Source organism: Scyliorhinus torazame, unplaced genomic scaffold (genome assembly GCF_047496885.1).
Source record: "Scyliorhinus torazame isolate Kashiwa2021f unplaced genomic scaffold, sScyTor2.1 scaffold_150, whole genome shotgun sequence".
Lineage (NCBI taxonomy): Eukaryota > Metazoa > Chordata > Chondrichthyes > Carcharhiniformes > Scyliorhinidae > Scyliorhinus > Scyliorhinus torazame.
This window is the reverse complement of record NW_027307877.1, coordinates 88,322-107,486: the sequence shown is the minus strand read 5'-3', so window position 1 is coordinate 107,486 and position 19,165 is coordinate 88,322. Positions and strand designations below refer to the sequence as shown.

Here is a 19,165-nt window from a genome sequence, read left to right as displayed (position 1 = left end):
TCTCTCCTTTTCCTTTCTCTCATTTTCCTTTCTCTCTCTCATTTTCCTTTCTCTCTTTCCTTTCCCATTCTCTCTCTCCTTTCCCACTTCTCTCTCTCCTTTTCCTTTCTCTCTCTCATTTTCCTTTCTCTCTCTCATTTTCCTTTCTCTCTTTCCTTTCCCATTCTCTCTTCTTTCCCATTCTCTCTCTCCTATCCCATTTCTCTCTCCTTTCCCATTTCTCTCTCTCTCCTTTCCCATTCTCTCTCTCCTTTCCCATTCTCTCTCTCCTTTCCCATTCTCTCTCTCCTTTCCCATTAATTCCAGTAAAACACGGGCAATGTGCGATTGGTAAATTGAACCAGGCCCCAATCGCGGCCTTTTCCGTTCCAGGCCCTTTGTGAGAGCTGGATTAAAATGTCCTCGGAAAATCTCCTGTCATCCCATTTAGAATAAGTGTCCCACCACACTGGACGTGTTTAATTTTCATGATTACAGAACTAAAACCCAAAACACCAGTCAATGTACTAATGACTAAAGTTACAATGAAGACCATTCTGCACAGCAGGATCCCACGGGCAGCCCCACAACGGAGGAGGACTCAACCGCTCCAAGATCCAGTATCAATTACCCCAACTGAGTCCCCAACGTTCCCCACCCCTCTCAGTTTGGTTCTCCCTCACCCTGTTTCTCCCCCCGCCCTTTCTCACTGTCGATTGAGGTTTAAGGTGTGGACACCATGGAGGGGTGAGGAATGTGGGGTGGGGAGGTGGGGGTCTGTGCCCTGGCTGTGCAGCAGAGACCCCCATCCAACAATCTCCTCTTCCCTCTCCCTGCCCCTCTGGCTTCTCTCTCTCTCTCTCTGTCTCACTCTGTCTATCTCTCTCTGATACTTCACACGCTGAAGACAAAGATGGGAGGGAGAGAGAGACAGAAACAGACAGAGAGAGAGAAACAGACAGAGGGACAGAAATAGGCAGAGAGAAAGGGGAAAATGGAAAGTCAGTACATCACTAAAACTCAAATCCAAATATTTCCTGTGCATTTTACTCAAACCTGGATTTATTGCAATGTCAGCTGTGTTGAGCCCTTTAAGACATGTGACACACATTACACACAGAGACAGGCAGAAAGAGAGTGACACAATGACACACAGACAGGCAGGCAGAGACAGGGAGTGAGAGAGATGTAAAGAGAGACAGGCAGTCAGAGAGAGGGAGAGACAGACCGACAGGGGGAGAGAGACAGAAGATAGAGGCAGAGGGAGAGAGGAAAACAGTGACTAACAGAACCAGGCAGTCAGAGAGAGGGAGAGACAGACCGACAGGGGGAGAGACACAGACAGAGACAGAAGATAGAGGCAGAGGGAGAGAGGAAAACAGAGACTAACAGAACCAGGCAGTCAGAGAGAGGGAGAGACAGACCGACAGGGGGAGAGACACAGAAGATAGAGGCAGAGGGAGAGAGGAAAACAGTGACTAACAGAACCAGGCAGTCAGAGAGAGGGAGAGACAGACCGACAGGGGGAGAGACACAGACAGAGACAGAAGATAGAGGCAGAGGGAGAGAGGAAAACAGTGACTAACAGAACCAGGCAGTCAGAGAGAGGGAGAGACAGACCGACAGGGGGAGAGACACAGACAGAGACAGAAGATAGAGGCAGAGGGAGAGAGGAAAACAGTGACTAACAGAACCAGGCAGTCAGAGAGAGGGAGAGACAGACCGACAGGGGGAGAGACACAGACAGAGACAGAAGATAGAGGCAGAGGGAGAGAGAATGAGAGGGAGAGGGGCTGAGAGGGAGAGGGGCTGAGAGGGAGAGGGGCTGAGAGGGAGAGGGGCTGAGAGGGAGAGGGGCTGAGAGGGAGAGGGGCTGAGAGGGAGAGGGGCGTAGAGGGAGAGGGGCGTAGAGGGAGAGGGGCGTAGAGGGAGAGGGGCGTAGAGGGAGAGGGGCTGAGAGGGAGAGGGGCTGAGAGGGAGAGGGGCTGAGAGGGAGAGGGGCTGAGAGGGAGAGGGAGAGGGGCTGAGAGGGAGAGGGAGAGGGGCTGAGAGGGAGAGAGGCTGAGAGGGAGAGGGGCTGAGAGGGAGAGAGGCTGAGAGGGAGAGAGGCTGAGAGGGAGAGAGGCTGAGAGGGAGAGAGGCTGAGAGGGAGAGGGGCTGAGAGGGAGAGAGACTGAGAGGGAGAGGGGCTGAGAGGGAGAGGGGCTGAGAGGGAGAGGGGCTGAGAGGGAGAGGGGCTGAGAGGGAGAGAGGCTGAGAGGGAGAGAGGCTGAGAGGGAGAGAGGCTGAGAGGGAGAGGGACTGAGAGGGAGAGAGACTGAGAGGGAGAGGGACTGAGAGGGAGAGAGGCTGAGAGGGAGAGGGACTGAGGGAGAGGGGCTGAGAGGGAGAGGGACTGAGAGGGAGAGAGGCTGAGAGGAAGAGGGGCTGAGAGGCTGAGAGGGGCTGAGAGGGAGAGGGGCTGAGAGGGAGAGGGGCTGAGAGGGAGTGGGGCTGAGAGGCTGAGAGGGGCTGAGAGGGAGAGGGGCTGAGAGGCTGAGAGGGAGAGAGGCTGAGAGGGAGAGAGGCTGAGAGGGTGAGAGGGAGAGAGGCTGAGGCTGAGAGGGAGAGGGGCTGAGAGGGAGAGGGGCTTGAGAGGGAGAGAGACTGAGAGGGAGAGAGAATGAGAGGGAGAGGGGCTGAGAGGGAGAGGGGCTGAGAGGGAGAGAGGCTGAGAGGGAGAGGGGCTGAGAGGGAGAGGGGCTGAGAGGGAGAGGGGCTGAGAGGGAGAGGGGCTGAGAGGGAGAAGGGCTGAGAGGGAGAGGGGCTGAGAGGGAGAGGGGCTGAGAGGGAGAGGGGCTGAGAGGGAGAGGGGCGTAGAAGGAGAGGGGCGTAGAGGGAGAGGGGCTGAGAGGAAGAGGGGCTGAGAGGAAGAGGGGCTGAGAGGGAGAGGGGCTGAGAGGGAGAGGGGCTGAGAGGGAGAGGGGCTGAGAGGGAGAGAGGCTGAGAGGGAGAGGGGCTGAGAGAGAGGGGCTGAGAGGGAGAGAGGCTGAGAGGGAGAGGGAGAGGGGCTGAGAGGGAGAGGGGCTGAGAGGGAGAGGGAGAGGGGCTGAGAGGGAGAGGGGCTGAGAGGGAGAAAGGCTGAGAGGGAGAGGGAGAGGGGCTGAGAGGGAGAGGGGCTGAGAGGGAGAGGGGCTGAGAGGGACAGAGACTGAGAGGGAGAGGGGCTGAGAGGGAGAGAGGCTGAGAGGGAGAGGGGCTGAGAGGGAGAGAGGCTGAGAGGGAGAGGGGCTGAGAGGGAGAGAGGCTGAGAGGGAGAGGGGCTGAGAGGGAGAGAGACTGAGAGGGAGAGGGGCTGAGAGGGAGAGGGGCTGAGAGGGAGAGGGGCTGAGAGGGAGAGGGACTGAGAGGGAGAGGGGCTGAGAGGGAGAGGGGCTGAGAAGGAGAGAGGCTGAGAGGGAGAGGGGCTGAGAGGGAGAGAGACTGAGAGGGAGAGGGGCTGAGAGGGAGAGGGGCTGAGAGGGAGAGAGGCTGAGAGGGAGAGAGGCTGAGAGGGAGAGAGGCTGAGAGAGAGAGGGGCTGAGAGGGAGAGAGACTGAGAGGGAGAGGGGCTGAGAGGGAGAGGGGCTGAGAGGGAGAGAGGCTGAGAGGGAGAGAGGCTGAGAGGGAGAGAGGCTGAGAGGGAGAGAGGCTGAGAGAGAGAGGGGCTGAGAGGGAGAGAGGCTGAGAGGGTGAGAGGGAGAGAGACTGAGAGGGAGAGGGGCTGAGAGGGAGAGGGGCTGAGAGGGAGAGAGACTGAGAGGGAGAGGGACTGAGAGGGAGAGAGGCTGAGAGGGAGAGGGACTGAGGGAGAGGGGCTGAGAGGGAGAGGGACTGAGAGGGAGAGAGGCTGAGAGGAAGAGGGGCTGAGAGGCTGAGAGGGGCTGAGAGGGAGAGGGGCTGAGAGGGAGAGGGGCTGAGAGGGAGAGAGGCTGAGAGGGAGAGGGGCTGAGAGGGAGAGGGACTGAGAGGGAGAGAGGCTGAGAGGGAGAGGGACTGAGAGGGAGAGAGGCTGAGAGGGAGAGGGGCTGAGAGGGAGAGGGACTGAGAGGGAGAGAGGCTGAGAGGAAGAGGGGCTGAGAGAGAGAGAGGGGCTGAGAGAGAGAGAGGCTGAGAGGGAGAGAGGCTGAGAGGGAGAGGGGCTGAGAGGGAGAGGGAGAGGGGCTGAGAGGGAGAGGGGCTGAGAGGGAGAGGGGCTGAGAGGGAGAGGGGCGTAGAGGGAGAGGGGCGTAGAGGGAGAGGGGCTGAGAGGGAGAGGGGCTGAGAGGGAGAGGGGCTGAGAGGGAGAGGGGCTGAGAGGGAGAGAGGCTGAGAGGGAGAGGGAGAGGGGCTGAGAGGGAGAGGGAGAGGGGCTGAGAGGGAGAGAGGCTGAGAGGGAGAGGGGCTGAGAGGGAGAGAGGCTGAGAGGGAGAGGGGCTGAGAGGGAGAGAGGCTGAGAGGGAGAGGGGCTGAGAGGGAGAGAGACTGAGAGGGAGAGGGGCTGAGAGGGAGAGGGGCTGAGAGGGAGAGGGGCTGAGAGGGAGAGGGGCTGAGAGGGAGAGGGGCTGAGAGGGAGAGAGGCTGAGAGGGAGAGAGGCTGAGAGGGAGAGAGGCTGAGAGGGAGAGGGACTGAGAGGGAGAGAGACTGAGAGGGAGAGGGACTGAGAGGGAGAGAGGCTGAGAGGGAGAGGGACTGAGGGAGAGGGGCTGAGAGGGAGAGGGACTGAGAGGGAGAGAGGCTGAGAGGAAGAGGGGCTGAGAGGCTGAGAGGGGCTGAGAGGGAGAGGGGCTGAGAGGGAGAGGGGCTGAGAGGGAGAGGGGCTGAGAGGCTGAGAGGGGCTGAGAGGGAGAGGGGCTGAGAGGCTGAGAGGGAGAGAGGCTGAGAGGGAGAGAGGCTGAGAGGGTGAGAGGGAGAGAGGCTGAGGCTGAGAGGGAGAGGGGCTGAGAGGGAGAGGGGCTTGAGAGGGAGAGAGACTGAGAGGGAGAGAGAATGAGAGGGAGAGGGGCTGAGAGGGAGAGGGGCTGAGAGGGAGAGAGGCTGAGAGGGAGAGGGGCTGAGAGGGAGAGGGGCTGAGAGGGAGAGGGGCTGAGAGGGAGAAGGGCTGAGAGGGAGAGGGGCTGAGAGGGAGAGGGGCTGAGAGGGAGAGGGGCGTAGAGGGAGAGGGGCGTAGAGGGAGAGGGGCGTAGAGGGAGAGGGGCTGAGAGGGAGAGGGGCTGAGAGGGAGAGGGGCTGAGAGGGAGAGGGGCTGAGAGGGAGAGAGGCTGAGAGGGAGAGGGGCTGAGAGAGAGGGGCTGAGAGGGAGAGAGGCTGAGAGGGAGAGGGAGAGGGGCTGAGAGGGAGAGGGGCTGAGAGGGAGAGGGAGAGGGGCTGAGAGGGAGAGGGGCTGAGAGGGAGAAAGGCTGAGAGGGAGAGGGAGAGGGGCTGAGAGGGAGAGGGGCTGAGAGGGAGAGGGGCTGAGAGGGACAGAGACTGAGAGGGAGAGGGGCTGAGAGGGAGAGAGGCTGAGAGGGAGAGGGGCTGAGAGGGAGAGAGGCTGAGAGGGAGAGAGGCTGAGAGGGAGAGGGGCTGAGAGGGAGAGAGGCTGAGAGGGAGAGGGGCTGAGAGGGAGAGAGACTGAGAGGGAGAGGGGCTGAGAGGGAGAGGGGCTGAGAGGGAGAGGGGCTGAGAGGGAGAGGGACTGAGAGGGAGAGGGGCTGAGAGGGAGAGGGGCTTGTGGTGTTGGGTGTTCTAACACACAGAAGAGCCAACACAGTTGCATATGGTACAACACTTGTTTATTTAAACTCACTATTTACAACTTGGTCTTTGCACTCTGCACGTGGGGGGCTCCCTGCTTGTGGTGTTTCAACAGCTCTTTCATGCTTCCTTCTCCCCAGACCTACTGACCTCCAGGTGTCGTGCTCGTGCTTTTTATCTGGTTGGTGTTCTTGTCTGTGATTGGTTGTGGTGTTGTGTACTCTGATTTGCCTGTTAGTGTGTCCATCATGATGTGTGTGTTTGAATATCATGACATCCCCCCTTTTTACAAAGATATGTGCCTACGTGGTAATAAATATGATCGTGACGTGAGTGCATCTAAGAGTGTGTGTGTGTCGTGTGCAGCATGTGTCTATGACGGAACTATGTACATGGGGCGATGTCGAGTGCGTCACATGAATCCAGTTGTACCATAACATAACAGAAATTCGAACGAGAGAAGAAGAAAAAAAAATTTTGAACAGTTGTCCAGTCAGACGACATCTGGAACGATAAACAACAACAGGTTATCATGTAAAATTGTCCAACTTATTAAACATATGAACTGTATTATAAGTCCATTCTAATGGGTTTGCGACGAATTCGGGTTGACCGCCTTAAGGGTGGATCAAGAACCACCGGCTGCTGTGCAGGCATGGCCATGGGTGGCGATGGAAAGGGCGTGATGTGCGGCAGCTCCACAAAGTCATCCTCGGAAGCCTGTTGAGGATCTGGCGTGTTGTGTGGCTGTGAACGTGGAAGTCGGCGAAGGGCGCGCCGATTGCGGCGACGCACGGAACCATCCGGCATGCGAACCAGGAACGAGCGGGGAGCCACTTGTCGGAGGACTTCGGCCGGTGCTGACCAGCCACCATACGGTTGATGGACGCGTACTTTGTCTCCGGAGGACAGGGGGGGCAGGTCCGTCGCTCGTGTGTCGTACCGACCTTTCTGGCGATCACGCTGCAGTTGCATGTCCCGAAGAACCGCCTCATGGTCTGTTGTCGGTGCCAGGACGGAAGGTACCGTCGTCCTGAGGGAGCGACCCATTAGTAGCTGCGCTGGCGAGAGGCCCGTGGATAACGGGGCCGATCGATAGGCCAGCAAGGCAAGGTTAAAGTCCGATCCGGCATCAGCCGCCTTGCACAGGAGCCGCTTTGCGATGTGGACACCCTTTTCAGCCTTCCCGTTCGATTGTGGATGCAGAGGGCTGGATGTCACATGAGTGAAACCATATGCTGCGGCAAAGGACGACCATTCACGGCTGGCAAAACAAGGTCCATTGTCTGACATGACAGTCCTTGGAATGCCATGGCGAGCAAACGTTTCCTTGCAGGCCCCAATGACTGCGGACGACGTCAGATCATGGAGAGGCATGACTTCCGGGTAGTTTGAGAAGTAGTCTATAATAACAATGTAATCTCTGCCGAGCGCGTGAAATAGGTCAACACCCACCTTCGCCCAGGGGGACGTCACCATCTCGTGTGGTAGAAGTGTTTCCGGAGGTTGCGCCGGCTGAAACCTCTGACAGGTTGTGCAGTTGAGCACCATGTTGGCTATGTCTTCATTAATACCCGGCCAATATACCGCCGCCCGGGCCCTTCGTCTGCATTTTTCGACACCCAGGTGGCCTTCGTGTAGTTGACGAAGAATCATCTGGCGCACACTGTGTGGAATGACGATCCTATGCGATTTCATAAGGACCCCGTCTATATTGGTGAGATCATCTCGCACATTGTAAAACTGGGGGCACTGCCCTTTTAGCCACCCTTCCGTCATGTGGCGCATCACTCGCTGCAGCAGAGGGTCAGTCGCCGTCTCTGCGCGTATGTGGGCCAGACAAGGATCATCAGCTGGCATATTTGCTGCTGTCAGAGTCACGTGTGCCTCAATTTGACGCACGAACCCCTCCGCATCTGGTGGTGTGCTCACTGCTCGGGAAAGAGTGTCCGCCACTATGAGTTCCTTCCCCGGAGTGTAGATCAGTTCAAAATCGTACCTCCTGAGTTTGAGTAAGATGCGCTGGAGGCGAGGAGTCATGTCGTTCAGGTCTTTGTTAATGATGTTGACCAGGGGGCGGTGGTCAGTTTCGACCGTGAATCGTGGCAGGCCATACACATAGTCGTGGAACTTGTCCAGTCCAGTTAACAAGCCCAGGCATTCTTTTTCGATTTGCGCGTAGCGCTGTTCGGTAGGGGTCATGGCTCGTGAGGCATACGCAACCGGGGCCCATGATGACGTGCTGTCTTTTTGCAGGAGTACCGCTCCAATACCAGATTGGCTGGCGTCTGTTGAGATCTTTGTAGGGCGAGTCGCGTCAAAGAAGGCCAGCACTGGTGCCGTGACCAGTTTGTGCTTGAGCTCCTCCCATTCCTGCTGATGCGACTGGTGCCAGTTGAATTCCGTCGATTTTTTTACGAGATGGCGCATGTTTGTTGTATGAGAAGCCAGGTTGGGAATGAACTTCCCAAGGAAGTTGACCATGCCCAGGAATCTTAAGACAGCCTTCTTGTCAGCCGGTCGTGGCATGGCTGTGATGGCGCTAACCTTGTCTGCATCGGGACGGACCCCGGACCTTGAGATGTGGTCCCCGAGGAATTTCAGCTCCGTCTGGCCGAAAGCACACTTCGCACGGTTGAGACGCAGGCCATTTTGCCGTATGCGGGTGAAGACACGTCGAAGACGATGCATGTGTTCCTGCGGAGTGGTGGACCAAATGATGATATCGTCCACATATACACGTACCCCTTCGATGCCTTCCATCATCTGCTCCATAATGCGGTGGAATACTTCAGATGCCGAAATGATGCCGAATGGCATCCGGTTGTAGCAGAATCTGCCAAAAGGGGTGTTGAATGTGCATAGTCTTCGGCTGGCCGGGTCCAGTTGGATCTGCCAGAATCCTTTGGACGCATCCAATTTAGTGAATATGTTGGCTCGCGCCATCTCGCTGGTGAGGTCTTCTCGTTTTGGGATGGGATAGTGTTCCCGCATGATGTTGTTGTTCAGATCTTTTGGATCTATACATATACGGAGCTCGCCAGAGGGCTTCTTTACACAGACCATGGAGCTGACCCATGGCGTGGGCTCCGTGACCTTGGATAGGACCCCTTGGTCCTGAAGAATCTGCAGTTGTGCCTTGAGGCGGTCTTGAGAGGCGCAGGAACCCTGCGAGGTGCGTGAACGACAGGGATGGCGTCCGGTCTGAGTCGAATCTTGTACGTGTGTGGCAATGTCCCCATGCCTTCAAAAACCTCCTGGTTGTGAGCGAGGAGGGAATGGAGATTCGCGTGGAACTCAGCATCCGGGAAGTCGGATATCTCATCTGGAGAGAGAGACATGATGCGCTGTACCAGGTGAAGGACCTTACACGCTTGTGCGCCCAGTAACGAGTCCTTTGATGAGCCCACAACTTCGAAGGGGAGTGTGGCCGTGTACCCCTTGTGAGTCACCTGTAGCTGGCAAGATCCTACGGACGGGATAACGTTCCCGTTATAGTCAACCATCTTAAGCCGGGATGGTGTGATGAGTGGTTTGACCTTCATGGCCTGGACTGCAGAGTAAGCAATCAGAGTTGGCGGATGCGTCGGTGTCCAGACGAGAAGGCGACGGCGCGCGATCGGTTGACCGTCAGGGTGGCACACCACTCATCGTCTGGATTGATGGCATTGACCTTGTTGACATCAATGACGGCAACTCTGAAAGTCATCCTGGTCATCTGCATCACTTAACTGAAGTCTTGATGCGTGGGCTGGACGGTCCTGACTCGTGTGCGAGGTTGTCGAGGATGCGCCGGATCCATGGGTTGAGCCGCACGACAGCGGGCTGCGTAGTGGCCTATCTGTTGCACTGTTGGTATTTTGCAGGACATTGCCCTTTTAAGTGTAGACCTCCACACTTGCTGCACGTCATGACGTCACGGCGTTCGTTGCGCCACTGCGCATGCGCAGTGCGATCTTGCGGTGGGCGCGCCTGCGCAGTGCGTCCCTCGTTGTGGCCGTTATTCTTGGCGCGCACCTGCGCGGGAGACCGCGAAAAGCGCGGGAAGCGGGCCGCTGTCGTCCGGGCCGTGGGGCGGGGAAGAAATCGACGGCCTGGATGCGTTCAACGTCGTGGGCGGCCTGGCTTGCCGATTCGACGGCTGGGGACCCCCTCCGTGCCAACTCGGACGCCTGAAATCGGGCAAAACGGCAGGTCGCATTTTCATGGAGGACACAGGCTTCCACAGGCAGACGCTAAGGTGAGGCTCTTTATTTTAAGAAGCTGCTGGCGTAGGCCACTGGAGGCAACGCCAAAAACAATCTGGTCCCTGATCATGGACTCTGTGGTGGTGCCGTAACCGCAGGACTGCGCTAGAATCCGGAGGTGCGTCAAAAAGGGTTGAAAAAGCTCCTCCTTACCTTGCAGGCGTTGCTGAAAGATGTATCTTTCGAAAGTTTCGTTTACTTCAGTTTGAAAGTGCTGGTCCATTTGAGGATGACCGTGTCATATTTGGCCTGGTTTGTCGCCTTCCTCGAACACCAGTGAATTAAAGACATCATTTGGGGTGGGGGCCTGCGTAGAAGAGGAGCATTGCAATCTTCGAATCATCCGAGACATTCTGTTTTTCGGTGGCACGGATTGTTACAGGTCAAATCGCTGCCTGTAGAGCTTCCAGTTGGTGCCTAGGTTCCCCGTGACTTGCATCGGCTGCGGTTTGCCGGTGTGGTCCATGTCCAGAATGGCAGGTTGGTAGGCAGGTATCGATCCACTCCTGTACCATGTGGTGTTGGGTGTTCTAACACACAGAAGAGCCAACACAGTTGCATATGGTACAACACTTGTTTATTTAAACTCACTATTTACAACTTGGTCTTTGCACTCTGCACGTGGGGGGGCTCCCTGCTTGTGGTGTTTCAACAGCTCTTTCATGCTTCCTTCTCCCCAGACCTACTGACCTCCAGGTGTCGTGCTCGTGCTTTTTATCTGGTTGGTGTTCTTGTCTGTGATTGGTTGTGGTGTTGTGTACTCTGATTTGCCTGTTAGTGTGTCCATCATGATGTGTGTGTTTGAATATCATGACAGGGCTGAGAAGGAGAGAGGCTGAGAGGGAGAGGGGCTGAGAGGGAGAGAGACTGAGAGGGAGAGGGGCTGAGAGGGAGAGGGGCTGAGAGGGAGAGAGGCTGAGAGGGAGAGAGGCTGAGAGGGAGAGAGGCTGAGAGAGAGAGGGGCTGAGAGGGAGAGGGGCTGAGAGGGAGAGAGGCTGAGAGGGTGAGAGGGAGAGAGACTGAGAGGGAGAGGGGCTGAGAGGGAGAGGGGCTGAGAGGGAGAGAGACTGAGAGGGAGAGGGACTGAGAGGGAGAGAGGCTGAGAGGGAGAGGGACTGAGGGAGAGGGGCTGAGAGGGAGAGGGACTGAGAGGGAGAGAGGCTGAGAGGAAGAGGGGCTGAGAGGCTGAGAGGGGCTGAGAGGGAGAGGGGCTGAGAGGGAGAGGGGCTGAGAGGGAGAGAGGCTGAGAGGGAGAGGGGCTGAGAGGGAGAGGGACTGAGAGGGAGAGAGGCTGAGAGGGAGAGGGACTGAGAGGGAGAGAGGCTGAGAGGGAGAGGGGGCTGAGAGGGAGAGGGACTGAGAGGGAGAGAGGCTGAGAGGAGAGGGGCTGAGAGAGAGAGAGGGGCTGAGAGAGAGAGAGGCTGAGAGGGAGAGAGGCTGAGAGGGAGAGGGGCTGAGAGGGAGAGGGAGAGGGGCTGAGAGGGAGAGGGGCTGAGAGGGAGAGGGGCTGAGAGGCTTGAGAGGGAGAGAGGCTGAGAGGGAGAGAGGCTGAGAGGGTGAGAGGGAGAGAGGCTGAGGCTGAGAGGGGCTGAGAGGGAGAGGGGCTGAGAGGGAGAGAGACTGAGAGGGAGAGGGACTGAGAGGGAGAGAGGCTGAGAGGGAGAGGGGCTGAGAGGGAGAGAGGCTGAGAGGGAGAGGGGCTGAGAGGCTGAGAGGGAGAGAGGCTGAGAGGGAGAGGGGCTGAGAGGGAGAGGGGGCTGAGAGGGAGAGAGGCTGAGAGGGAGAGAGACTGAGAGGGAGAGGGGCTGAGAGGGAGAGAGGCTGAGAGGGAGAGAGGCTGAGAGGGAGATGGGCTGAGTGGGAGAGAGACTGAGAGGGAGAGGGGCTGAGAGGGAGGGACTGAGAGGGGAGAGGGGCTGAGAGGGAGAGAGACTGAGAGGGAGAGAGGCTGAGAGGGAGATGGGCTGAGTGGGAGAGAGACTGAGAGGGAGAGAGGCTGAGAGGGAGAGGGGCTGAGAGGGGAGAGGGGCTGAGAGGGAGAGGGGCTGAGAGGGAGAGGGACTGAGAGGGAGAGGGGCTGAGAGGGAGAGGGGCTGAGAGGGAGAGAGACTGAGAGGGAGAGGGGGCTGAGAGGGAGAGAGGCTGAGAGGGAGAGAGGCTGAGAGGGAGAGGGGCTGAGAGGGAGAGGGGCTGAGAGGGAGAGAGGCTGAGAGGGAGAGAGACTGAGAGGGAGAGAGAGAGACAGAGAGACTGACTGAGAGAGAGACTGAGAATGTGACAAGCAGAAACTCAGTAAAAGTCGATTCAAACGGTCCCCTGGCTTTCACAAGGAACCGTGACATTAATCACAGTACAACACGGGCACTGCGCGATTGGGAAATTGTCTGATTAAATGGAAGCCCCTCTTTAAAAACTGACAGTGGGGCAGAGGGGGGGGGAGCCTGGAGACATTGGAGAACTCGGTGAGCTGAATTAACCCCCTCCCACCCCCCCCCCCCCCCCCCCCCCCCCCCCTCCATCAGCAACACTTCACTAATCAGTCCGTCTTCAGCACAGGAGATATTCCTTACACAGCCTCACATTTATAAATTCAATCCCAGCACCTCGGCAACATTATGAAAGTCGATACGTTCATGTTTACATGTTGCAGTGTGCACAGCAGGATCCCATAAATAATAAACATGATGGAGACAGGAGCCCAGTCCGTATCCTGCGTCTCTCTTAACCTCCCACTCAACCGCCCCCCTCCGCACACACCCCACACCCCCACACACATTCGCCACCCCCACTAGCCTCCCCATTCAAATAACGACAAATCACGTTGGTGTTTTTATCATTTTATTGGAAGAGGAAATATAGAGGGAAATAGCTGGAGAGAGAGGCTCGGTGAGGGGAGGGGGATGTGGTGGGGAAGAGTGAGACAGGCAATTTCTCCCACGCTCCCTCTCTTTCTCTCTCAGGTCTTCTTTCCCTCTGGAGGCATTTTCAAATCGACTGTCTCAGGACAGGAAAGGGCTGTCTCAGGACATTTTCAAATCGACTGTCTCAGGACAGGACAGGGCTGTCTCAGGACATTTTCAAATCGACTGTCTCAGGACAGGACAGGGCTGTCTCAGGACATTTTCAAATAGACTGTCTCAGGACAGGACAGGGCTGTCTCAGGACATTTTCAAATCGACTGTCTCAGGACAGGACAGGGCTGTCTCAGGACATTTTCAAATCGACTGTCTCAGGACAGGACAGGGCTGTCTCAGGACATTTTCAAATCGACTGTCTCAGGACAGGACAGGGCTGTCTCAGGACATTTTCAAATCGACTGTCTCAGGATTGTGTAAAATCGCACTTTCTAAAAGATAATGTGACTGGGCCGTGACTGTGCACAGCAGAACCCCCACCCCCAGACCCTGTGCCTGATCACCCCCTCACCCCACCCCACATCTCTCCCCCCGTTTCCCCTGGCCCTCCCTTTTCTCTCACCCCCTCTCTTTTTCACTCCTCGCTCCCACCGCCCTCTCTCTCTTTCTCTCTCCCCTTTTTTCACTCTCTCCCTCCACCCTCTAACTTTCTCTGTCCCCCTCCCCTTTTCACTTTATCTCCTTCCACCCTCTTGTCGTTCTCTCTCCCTCTTTTTCACTCCCTCTCCCTCCACCCTGTCTTTCTCTGTCCTCCCCTCTCTTTTTCATTCTCTCTCCCTCAACCCTGTCTTTCTCTGTCCCCCTCCCCTTGTCACTATATCTTTCTCCCTCCACTCTCTCTCTCTTTCTCTCTCCTCCTCTTTTTCACTCCCTCTCTCCCACCGCCCTCTCTCTGTCTTTCTCCCTCCCCCTCTTTTTCACTCTCTCTCCCTCCACCCTCTGTCTTTCTCTGTCCCCCTCCCCTTTTCACTATATCTCTTTACCTCCACTCTCTCTCTCTTTCTCTCCCTGCCCTCTCTTTTTCACTCTCTTTCTCCCTCCACTCTCTCGACAAATCACATTGGGGTTCTCTGTAACATTTAGTCCAAGATGAAATGTGGAAAGAAATGGCTGGAAAGTAGGAGAGAGAGAGATAGAAAGCTGGGGTGACTGAGGCAGGGACATTTAACCCCAAACCCCCCTCAGAAATCCTTCCTATCCCACCGCCCTGTCTAAAACACAAACACCACCATTGACAAACCTGTACCCAGGCTGCGGCCTATTCATTCCAGACCCATTCCCGACTGCTGCACATTCAGTGAGCCAGTTTAATATTAAATTGTGCGTGGTCACTAAGTTGACATTTCAGGAAAGGCTGCAGGCCACTGATGCACAGCAGGATCCCACAACCAGCGATGTGATCCTGACAGGGTGGGACAGGCAGGTGAGCGGGGGGATGGGGGAGAGACATATTCCTTCCCTTGCCTGCTATATTCTTTCCTCCATCTCTTCCCCCCCCGCCCCCAAAATACCCCCACCCCTGAATACCACGGGTATTGGGAGTCTGGAGCCACATCCACTGTCCCCAGAAAGTTACACTTCCCTCTTTAAACTGGGAAACCAGCTGCCTGGTCCGTCCGGAGACTTTTTACAATCACCCTCCCAGCATTTATTTCCATTTATTTCCCAAATCAGGGTATCCCCAGAAAGATGTGATGAGGCTCCCCATTGCAGTTTGTGGGAAGGTTTCATTGATTGAAGGTTTAAAGAGACACTAAAAAGCTGGAGAGAGATGGACAGATAGCGGCAGAATGCTGGAGAGACAGAGAGAGAGAGAGAGAGGCAAGAATGGAAAGAAGGCAGAAAGGGAGAGAAAGCCTCTCTTTTTCACTACCTCCCTCTCCCTCCAACCTCTCTCTCTCACATCTCCCTCCTACCCCCCCCCCCCCCCCCTCCCACGACCCCACTCTCTCTCTCTCTCTCTCATCCCAGTAGTTGGGAAGGAGAGAGAGAGAGAGGATCACACACAGGAATCCAACAATCACTACCACAGCAAACTGAATTCAAATGGCCCCCTGCCAATTTCATTTCACCCTCACATTTAAGTCTCGGCCTAAAACACAGGCTTTATTCCAGAATTACACCCCCTTCAAGTTTAAGGGACTATAATTCCAGATTACTTTACAGTCGATGGATTCAGTATTAAAGTGACCCCACTGTTGGTTCATTTCAGGAATTCTGCAGGCAACTTGTGCACGGGGAGACCCCAAAAATGGTGACACTTTCCAAATTGAGTTCCGAGTTTCTGATGGTGGATTTCTCTCTCAGCAGCGATGAGATCATGGCTGAATATCCCGTCAGTGCACGCAGAAAGGGTTCATTAACTCTCTCGTTCCCAAGCACTCAAGTTTAAGACTTTAAAATTCGAGACCTTCGAACCCACTTTGCAGTCCGTGAGCTATTTCATTAAAAAAAAAGTAGGTACTCTATATTTATTTATTTATTTTTATAAATTTAGAGTACCTAATTCATTTTTTCCAATTAAGGGACAATTTCACGTGGCCAATCCACCTACCCTGCAAATCTTTGGGTTGTGGGGGCGAAACCCACTCAAACACAGGAAGAGAGCTATTTTATTTTCAGAGTTGTGGTCACTGTTGCTGCGCGGGCAAAGGCCACAGGCCTGTGAGTGAACAGCAAGATCCCACAGCAGCAGCAATCTGGACCTAACCAGATGGGACACTGTCCTTCTCCCCCCCCCCCTCCTCACTCCTGCTGGGAGCCCCATTCCCCACTGCACCTAACACCAGCCCCCCACCCACCCCCCCGCCGTGTCATGTGTGGATTGGAACATCCCTGGAGAAGTCCCTTCAGTTTCTGAAAGAGTTAAACTGCCTCTTAAAACGAAGAAAAACCTTTTTAAAACAAAATCCATTGGCACACAGAAAGATCCCAGAAGGTGCAGTCGGCAGTGTTGAGTGTCGTTGACATTTGCTACCAGGTTGCAGAGAGTGGCTGAGACAGTGAAATCCCCCCCCCCCCCCCCGCCCCCCCACCCCCCCCCCCCCCCACCACACATACCCGGGATGCTCAGAATTAACATAACCCCTGTTATTTTGGAACAAAATTAGACAGCTTTATATTCCAGATTTGTATTTTACTCTTTGCGGCCCACCAAAGGGTTAATGTGTTTGTGTCGAAGTGCAAGGCCGGGGCGGCAATAAAGAGACAACTCACGTGAGTGCGGCCTGTGGAGTAGGCCTCAGTCCATCCACTTGTCCTCTGGAGAATAGCCTTTGTCCAAAGATTCCTGGTCGCATTGCAGTCTTCAAAGTTCAAATTCCTGGGAAAAAGAGGGAGAAAATTAACTAAAACGCAGGAAAATGTTTACACTTGTAGCACAGCAAGAGGCCAAGATTCCCCCTCTCAGTCACACAAACTCTCAGCAACATCCACCTACACTAATCTCAGTTATAAACCACAGAATAAAAAAGATTGAGAGACAGTTCCCACTTCCCTTGTCTTTCTCTTTCTCTCTCTCTCGCTATCTCATTCGGTCCCACTATCCCTCTCATTCATATTTCTGTCTCCCTCGTTATCCCTCATCAGCCTCCCAGCATTTAGTTCTATTTGTTTCTCTAATCAGGATATCCCCAGAAAGATGTGATGAGACTCCCCATTGCAGTTTGTGGGGTGGTTTTCTTAGATTAAAGGTTTAAAGAGACACTAAAAAGCTGGAGAGAAATGGACAGATAGTGGCAGAAAGCTGGGGAGACAGAGAGAGAGAGAGAGAGGGGCAAGAATGGAAGGAAGACAGAAAGGGAGAGAAAGCCTCTCTTTTTCACGACCTCCCTCTCCCTCCACCATCTCTGTCTTTCTCCTCTCCCTCTCTCTAATCTCTATTACCCCCCAGCCCCACACTCTTTCTGTACTTCTCTCTCTCTCTCTTTCTATCATCCTAATAGTTGGGAAGGAGAAAGAGAGAGAGAGACAGGATCACACACAGGAATCCAACATTCACAACCACAGCAAACTGAATTCAAATGACCTCCTGCGAATTTAATTTCACTCTCATACTTGTGCCTCGGCCTAAAATACAGGCTTCATTCCAGAATTAGACCCGCTTCAAGTCAAGGGACTTTAATTCCGGGCAATCGAGATTACTTTACAGTCAATGGGTTCATTTAAAAGTGACCCCGCTATCGTTAATTTTGTGAATTATGCCGGCAACCTGGGCACAGGGAGAGCCCAACAAATGATGACCACTTTCAAAATTGAGTTCAGAGTTTCTGATCTGAGATTTCTCTCTCTCTCTCTACCAGATTACAGAGAGTGGCTGAAACAGTGAAATGCCCCCCCCCCCTCCCCACACACACACCGCACCCCATACCCCCACCCCTGGGACGCTCAGAATTAATATAACCCCTGTTATTTTGGAACAAAATTAGACAGCTTCATATTCCAGATTTGTATTTTACTCTTTGCCGCCCACCTAAGGTTTAATGTGTTTGTGTCTAAGTGCAAGGCCGGGGCTGCAATAAAGAGACAACTCACGTGAGTGCGGCCTGTGGAGTAGGCCTCAGTCCATCCATCCATGCTCGGGAGAAATACCCTTACCCAAAGATTCCTGCTCACATTGCAGTCTTTCAAAATTCAAATTCCTGGGAAAAAGAGGGAGAAAATTAACTAAACCACAGGAAAAGATTGAAACTATTTAATACAGCGAGAGCCCAGGGTCCCCTTTTCAGTTTTACAACCCCTCAGCAACATCCGAATACAAATAAGTCACAGCTTTCAACCAGAGGTTAAAAAAGATTGAGAGACAATTAATACTCAAAATCTTTTTATTGTCACAATTAGGCTGACATTAATACTGCAATGAAGTTACTGTGAAAATCCCCTTCTCTTGTGTTTCTCGCTGTCTCTCTATCCCTCTTATACATATTTCTGTCTCCTTCCCTCCCTCACTCTTTTTGATCCCTCCAATATTAAAATTAAACCTCAGTCAGGGTAATAACCCGGGTGAAGCCTGCGGAACAGGCCTCAGCCAGCGCTCCCTCGGGAAGAATTCACCCTCCCTCGTCCTCCTCACTGGATTCCCGACTTTCTTCCAGTTCTCCAAATAAAAACGCCTCTGGAGAAAAAAAGGAGATAACATTGATTATAAAGGCAATAACAGGGACATTTTAATAAAATATTCAAAACAGCACAACAGGAGTTCAACATCTCCAATCTCGAGTCAATCAGTAACATGTCAACAGCCAAAATGCACAGCTCAAAACAGGCAGATTGACACACCCAGCGACACACACACACACACACACTGAAGCAGAGGGGTAATGTTTTGAGTGTAGTGAGTTTTTGGTTTGTGAACTGAAGTCCCTCAGACACAGATATATCCTCAGTGAGCTGTGAGCAGACTCCACCCCTAGTCTCTGCCATGTGTGGAATGTCTGTCTCAGACCACAGCTCTCTATTGACATGTAAATGCCGTACAAGAGATACTGATCTCCTTGCTGCTCAGCCCCACACACACAGAATGTGACTTCAGCTAACCCTTGGCCTTCCCCACACCAGTGTTGTTCACTGAGCAGGACAGAAAAAATTGAATTAAATGTAATTATTAGACAGGGACGTTCTTATTTTCTCTACCCAAGTGGATAACCTCACATTTATCCACGTTGTACTGCATCTGCCATATCTCTCACTCACTCCCCTCCAATAGGATTGAATCGTAATTTAAAATAGTATTGGGAAATGATTAGAAACAGTTTGGACTGAGATCTCCTCAGTGACCTGTGTGCAGACCCCACCCCCGACTTTCTGTGAGGAATGCCCCCCTCGGTGTGGTTCCTGTGTCTGCTAAGGAAGACACTTGTCCTGTCTATGGTTATGTTAATACAGCAGTTAGCAACAGATTCTGTCCTGTCATTATTTCTGTCTTTGGTTTAACATTTGTTTACCTCTGAATTTCTGACATGTTTGGAATGACTATTCGTCTGTCGCCTTAGGAAGGCTCTCCATAGAATGAGTAAAAAGCAGCAAGAAATCACAGAATGTGAGTTAAACACAACTTCATTTCTGCCTCCATTTGGAGAGAAGATTCCTGGCCACAAAAACAAAGCTCATTGCAAAGTTTCACTTCATATTTTACATGTTGTTCACAGACAGATTTCTTCAATGAGCTGCTCTATAAATCTGGATTCAATTTGACTTTTTCTCACTGTGAGATGAAAAGTTTATTCCTGAATCAGTACACGGTCATCGGCAACAACATAATTTTATTAGACAGTGAGGATCAATGGGATTTT

General features: G+C 54.0%; 1 long non-coding RNA gene across 4 annotated transcripts in view; it reads right to left on the bottom strand.

The window, feature by feature from the left end:
• Nucleotides 1–18,640, bottom strand: part of LOC140405612 (uncharacterized) — a 32,587-nt gene extending 13,947 nt beyond the window's left edge. The window contains exons 1-4 of one of the 4 annotated variants that reach the window (XR_011938715.1): nucleotides 18,525–18,640; nucleotides 17,855–17,988; nucleotides 17,409–17,515; nucleotides 16,092–16,197 (exon numbers count right to left, since the gene is read on the bottom strand). This is a non-coding gene — a long non-coding RNA (uncharacterized lncRNA). Of the gene's footprint in view, nucleotides 1–16,091; nucleotides 16,198–17,408; nucleotides 17,516–17,822; nucleotides 18,277–18,524 lie in introns of those variants that run through there. The other 3 variants (XR_011938716.1, XR_011938717.1, XR_011938714.1) reach the window with 3 other exon arrangements.
• Nucleotides 18,641–19,165: the final 525 nt, after the last annotated feature.